Source organism: Euprymna scolopes, chromosome 10 (genome assembly GCF_053919585.1).
Source record: "Euprymna scolopes isolate OS-2025 chromosome 10, ASM5391958v1, whole genome shotgun sequence".
NCBI classification, from domain to species: domain Eukaryota; kingdom Metazoa; phylum Mollusca; class Cephalopoda; order Sepiida; family Sepiolidae; genus Euprymna; species Euprymna scolopes.
The window spans coordinates 28,708,746-28,715,079 of NC_136491.1; the positions used below are offsets into that span (position 1 = coordinate 28,708,746).

Here is a 6,334-nt window from a genome sequence, read left to right on the forward strand (position 1 = left end):
AGAATGAAGGGAATTAAGAACTAATAAATGCTCAATTCGGGAGCAGACATTAGACAATCCAGAGTGTTCAAACGACAGAGAGAGAGAGAGAGAGAGAAAGAGAAATAAAAGAGAGAGAGAGAGAGAGTCCACTCTATCCATCTCTTTCTCTTTCTAGATCTTTAAAAGTAATACAGCTGTCAACTGCAGTTGTTCATATTTTCGCTGCTATTGCAATAGTGTCAGGCAACTCACAGCATCATACCAATTCGGCGTTGAAGTCGGTTGGGGCAATGCTTCAATGCAACAATATGACTGTCTCGATTTACTTTCCTTCCTACGAAGACAAAGTCAGACACAAGATCGGTGTTTGATACGGAAAAATACAGCTCGAACAAAAGAATGCGCATCCTTGCATGACAGTAATAAGGCAAGGTTCGATTTTGGATCTACAAAAACCATACTCTTCTGAGAAGTTAAGTATTACCTGCCCTCTGAGCCTTTCTACGGGGAAATGTTGATTTTTCGTAGTTCCTCTATCTGGAAAGCCGGTTTGCCCCTTTTAAACTGACCTTGTATCAAATATTGCACCCACAGGAGACACGTAATTAAAAGGCTTTTCTCGACTCTTTTTATTATACTAAACAGGGAATCCTTGGCACATTGAAGTCGGTTGGGGCAATGCTTCAATGCAACAAATTTACTTGCCTTCCTATGAAGAAAAAGTAAAGTATACAATCGGTGTTTAATACGGCGAAATACAGTTCGAACAAAACTATGCGCATCTTTATAATAATAAGGCAAAGTTCGATTTGGATCTAGAAAACCATACTCTTCTGAAAGATAAGTATTACCTACGGGGGGATGTTGATCTTTCCTAGTTCCTCCTTCTGGACAGCCAGTTTGCCTCTCTTTAAACTGACCTCGTGTCAATATTGACACGTAATTAAAGGGCTTTTCTCGGCTCTTCTTTTTATACTGAATCCTTGGCACATTCTGATACTAGAGTCTGATTCGCAAAGAACGCGAATTATTTATCTGGATTAAATATGTTTCAGTCCAATGCTAGAAGATAATCTTCTCGGGCATTAATTCTTTCCATTGGGGAATAGGGCTAATCTACTGCCGGTGGATTGCCCTTTTCCTTATTAAAACGATCTAGCTGACCTTAATGGATGACCTAATGGGTCACCGTCTTATATATATATATATATATATATATATATATATATATATATATATATATATATATATATACAGGTTGTCCAATAAAAATGTATGCACTCTTTAAATGACGATAAAACCAACATTTATTATGAGAAAGGAATTTCATACATCAAAACACTGTGAACAAATATAGAAACCAGCTAATTATCGGAAGTGTTAAAATTATTGGCAATTGTGGTCCATGAACAGCTGATAACGCTCACTGATTGAATCGAAAACTTTCATAATCAGTTCAATTGATATGTTGACACATTTTCTTCCAATGGTTGCTTTCAGCTCATTATTGTAGCTCATTTTGTGGTGTGAACCCTGTGTTTAATATGCCCCATCCCCTACCCACCCCCCGAAAAGAGAAAAATCCATGGGGAGGGGGTCAAATCTTGTGAGTGTGGACAGTACTCGATACTGTCTCTTCGTCCTACCTATCTGTTTCGCAGGTGACTATCAAGATGTGCTCTTACGTCATGATGAGAGTGAGGAAGTGCTTCATCCTGATGGAAGTGCTATTCTGTATTTCTAAACATCCTTTGGGAACGTGGCATGGCGTATTCATATAGCAAAGTGGGATAATTTAAAGAGTATATACATTTTATTGTGACACTCTATATATATGTATATATATATATATATATATATATATATATATATATATATATATATATATATATAGCATAATCGCGTTGACACACCGGTTCTCGTCAGATCACCGAAGTTAAGCAATGTTGAGTCTGGTTAGTACCAGATGGGCGACCACTTGGGAATTCTAAGCGCTGTATATGCTCTCCGCTTATCTCGGCATTTGTTTCCAGTCGTCCTGTATTTCACTTGCCACTCGTATTTAACAATGTCGTCTCAGAAAGGGTGTGGGTGGAGATTACGCACCTCCTGCCACAAAAATTCTATGCATAAGCAACCCTTCGTAGGTATCCATAGTCTGCCCAAGACTGAAGGAACCTGCTATATATATATATATATATATATATATATATATATACGATGTATGCCAGTGGTATTCACCTTAGGCGGGTTGAACCGCCTTCTTTCTGAGGAGGATGTGTCAAGGGAATGTTAAATTTATAAGCGGTCCTCAGTCGTATGTTTAACAGGGTAGATGACGACGTTAGGCTTTTGCAATCCGTGTATAATGGTGTTGACGTCCTCCTATATACAGCGATCGATATTCCTAAGTGGTAGCCCATCTGGTTCTGGTCAGGCTCAACGTTAACTTAAGCAATTTAACAAGAACTGGTGTGTTAACGTGATTATTTCGTGTATATATTATAAGAAGGATTTATATATAATAAGAAAATATATTTCTACATAAATATATATATATATATATATAAATATATATATATATATAGAGAGAGAGATGTGTGTGTATGTGTATTTATATATCTAGAGAGAGAGAGAGGGGGGTGGAAATCAATATTTATGTATATAAAAAAGTAGTGTTTATGTGTCTGTTGTCTGTGTTTATAACTCTCCTACAGCCATAAGCCCGATCATAACCAAACCTGGCATGATGATGGCCCTCCACCTAGGCATAGTGCACACCATTTTTCAAGGTTAAGCTCAAAAGTCAAGGTCATAGCCTATGTATACATTCTCTCCTCCAGCCCACACCACTGGACCGAACATGATCAAACTTGCCATGGTGATGGTCTCCAACCTAGGAATGGTGCACACCATTTTTCAAGGTTATGTTTGGTCCGGATCTTCATAAACTACTAACATAAGGATGGTGCACATTAAATTTAGGTTTTCCACCGTCTGGAGGGGCTGCCGGCCAACTTCTTTGTGAATTTGAGTTAGATCACCCTCAACCACTCAATCCTCAACTAATTAAACAAATATTGACCATTGTGATTCTATGTAAGTGTCTCAATTTTATATTACGGGTAACAATTGCGCTTCTGTTTCTCCGCTGAGTAAATATATTTAATAAATAAATGTACGCTTGCATATGAATCAGATGAAAGAGAAGCGAAAATGGGAGAACTTACGATACGGAATACAATGTTTGGCCTAGGGGAGTCTGAAGAAACAAAGAGGTTATGCATTTCTGCCGTGGTTTAAAATAAAAGTGAACTGTATTTCGGGTTTGCTAACGATTAGAATATGGAATGAAAGAAGAAACGTTAACAAAGCGTACATGAAATGTAATTTTTCGGAGAAATGCGGCATTCTTAGATGGAGACGAATCGAAGGGTATTGTTGTTGCACGTATTTTCGTACCTTTCGGAAATCGATTATTCTGTTATTCGCTAATTCCGAGAAAGCGTATGCTGGTAGTCAGTAAGAAATTATTTCAGGGAGAGATCCTTATTCGAAGCATTGTTGGGGAAATAAATAATATGAAATATATAGAAATAAAAATCAAACACGAATGGTGTTCTTGTTAGGTGTTTCTAATGTCGAGAGTTCCCAGTTACATTTGGGGAAGGAAGAAATGAAAAAAAAAAGAATAGCGAGTGAAAATCATGCTACCGCTGTTTTAAATGACTTAATTTTGAATGTCACACTCCTAGGAATTAATACAATATTATTTAATAAAAGGTAAAAATGAAAAATATGTGCAAAACTGATAACAGGTAATCATTGTATTAAATTTTTATGTGGCGTCTGCGGTTGTGAAGCTATAATGCTTTTTTTTTCCAGTGAAGAATAATTGTTTCTATTTTACTATATGGAAAAATAATCAAAATATGTTATGTTGTTTTTAAAGTGCCAATACGTTTCTTATATATGTATACTAGTTGACATACCGGCGTTGCCCGGTCGTATAATATGTTTAAACATGATATTTTAATTTATGCAGATTGCGTATGTATTATTATAGGATCAATCCTCTATTGATTATTATATATTATAAGGACTAATTTGCACGGTGAACTAATTCGCTAATAAATAAATAAATTAAATTAAAAATAATGATGATAATGTCGTTCATAAATTCCGTCTGTCCCTGTTTACATTATCACGTCAGCTGATATTTGGGCTTGACGATGAATGCCTTGGAAACGTCACTTCTGATTAATGTTTAGTTTTTAATCATGCAAATGTAGAAATAATTTGCAGTGATTTTAAATGGTACCTTTTCTTTTATCGTAAATTGAGCCCATAAATAAGAAAAATTAAAATAAAATAGTGAGGTACACCCAGGATTGAACAGGGAATCATTCGATCTGTAGTCGAAAGCTCTACCACTAAGCTATATCTCCAGATTATAATAAATCTGTTTTTTTTTTAAAGAAATGACCCACTACAATATTATTATCGCTCTTGCCCGTGTAACGTAAAATATTCTCCTGCGAAAATGACTTTTTTTTATCTATAAGAGACGAACTACTATTTTTAGGATCGGATATTTTTGGATTTTTATACTTATCGATGTAATTTCTGTACAAAACATATCTAAGAACACTGCCAGACATATAAAATAGCTTTGTGTGACATTTGCAAAAGATAGGCTCAGCCATTTCGGAACCTATAAGGAAGGAACTCACACAGACACACACGCATACACACATACACACACAAAGTGGCTTTTATATAATAGTAGAGATACACATATATAAATAGATAGATAAAACTATACCTCATACAGCTACATAAATAAGAATACAGATATATGAAATAATAATACACATACCATATGTGTGTGTGTGTGTGTGTGTAAAATATGTATTAATTCTGTGACAAGTCTTGTGAATCCGAGACTTCCTTTCTCACTATGAATGTTGCCAAGCAAAAAAATGTCATATCAGCATCTAAATAGAAAGAACGCTTGAAGCACTTGCCAACATCGAATAAAAATTGACACTCTGCAGTTAAAATGAATATACATTTCCTAAAATACATACGTTTAGTTCACTGTTGCAGAAATAAGCCTCGTCTCCCGTGCTATCGACCGCCACACCTAATGGTAGATGTTCTGCACGCGCTCGTTAGCTAAAGGTTATGCATTCCAAACACGTTATTACAAAAATGAATGGCGATTTTCCTCAAACATTCAGGTGCGTATGGACAAACATCATAGATAGAAGCGCTCGTGCGATGTTATTTGCGTCGGCGTGAAGTTCGGTGCACACTTGCATTCGATCATGCAAGTTCATTAGCACATTTGACTTCCGTGATAGCACGTTGTTGCCAAAAATAATTGCAGACAATATAAACGAAACGAAATGGTTATCTATGCTCCTTTTTTCGTGTATTTATATTCATATTAAAAACTCTTTTTTCTATTTATTTAAAAAGAAAATACCACCTTCTTATAATATGGGCCGTCGAATTGCATTCATTTGCAAAAGATCTAGCTAATTTGCATATTCTTTTAAACATTCATTTTAATTAATTCCCTATTAGATTTTTTCGGTTTTCTTATGGGGTGATCATCTTTCGTTAACTATTACGTGTAATTATATTCATGCAGATATTCTACATGATTTATACTTGCGTAATATTTGCGGAAAACAGTTTATAGTAAGCACACACCTTTATCTATCTATCTATCTATCTATCTATCTATCTATCTATCTATATATATATATATATATATATATATATGCGTATATATATTTGTTTAAAAAATGTTGCCTACCAAACTCCTCTGTCAGTTTTTAGTCTACAGACATGAAACCATATATAGGGTATTTGGACCCATGTGAAACTTCATATATGTGTTTTAGCCGGGGAAAATCGGTCCAAAAGTGTGAAAATTTATAAAATGGAATTTGCCAAGTGGAGGTCGAACGACGGCATTACGAATATGCATGCGTGACGTAATAGCTATCGGTTAATGTTTTAATTTTTAGCGTTGCAGCAAATATGTCTTCATAGCTCAGGCATTAACGTCCAAAGAAAAAGTAAATCGTAAGTGGCGGACGAATAATTAAAAAGAAAACTTTTAAAGATGTCCTTTTCTCTTCTCTGCAAACTCTTTCTCATAGAAGAGATATTGCAAGTTTGTCTCTCCTTTATCGTCATTTTCATGGCAAATGCTCAGCTGAGCTTCAATCTATGGTCCTCCCTCGCCAGACTTTCACAAGAAATACTTGTCTAGCAGAAAACACTATCACTAAGTTCCCCCACTCTGTGCTTAAACCTAAAAATATTTATTCTAAGG

At 35.4% G+C, this 6,334-nt stretch overlaps 1 pseudogene; it reads left to right on the forward strand.

Moving 5' to 3' along the window:
- Positions 1–1,868: 1,868 nt before the first annotated feature.
- LOC145286821 (5S ribosomal RNA) lies at positions 1,869–1,985 on the forward strand (annotated as a pseudogene).
- Positions 1,986–6,334: the final 4,349 nt, after the last annotated feature.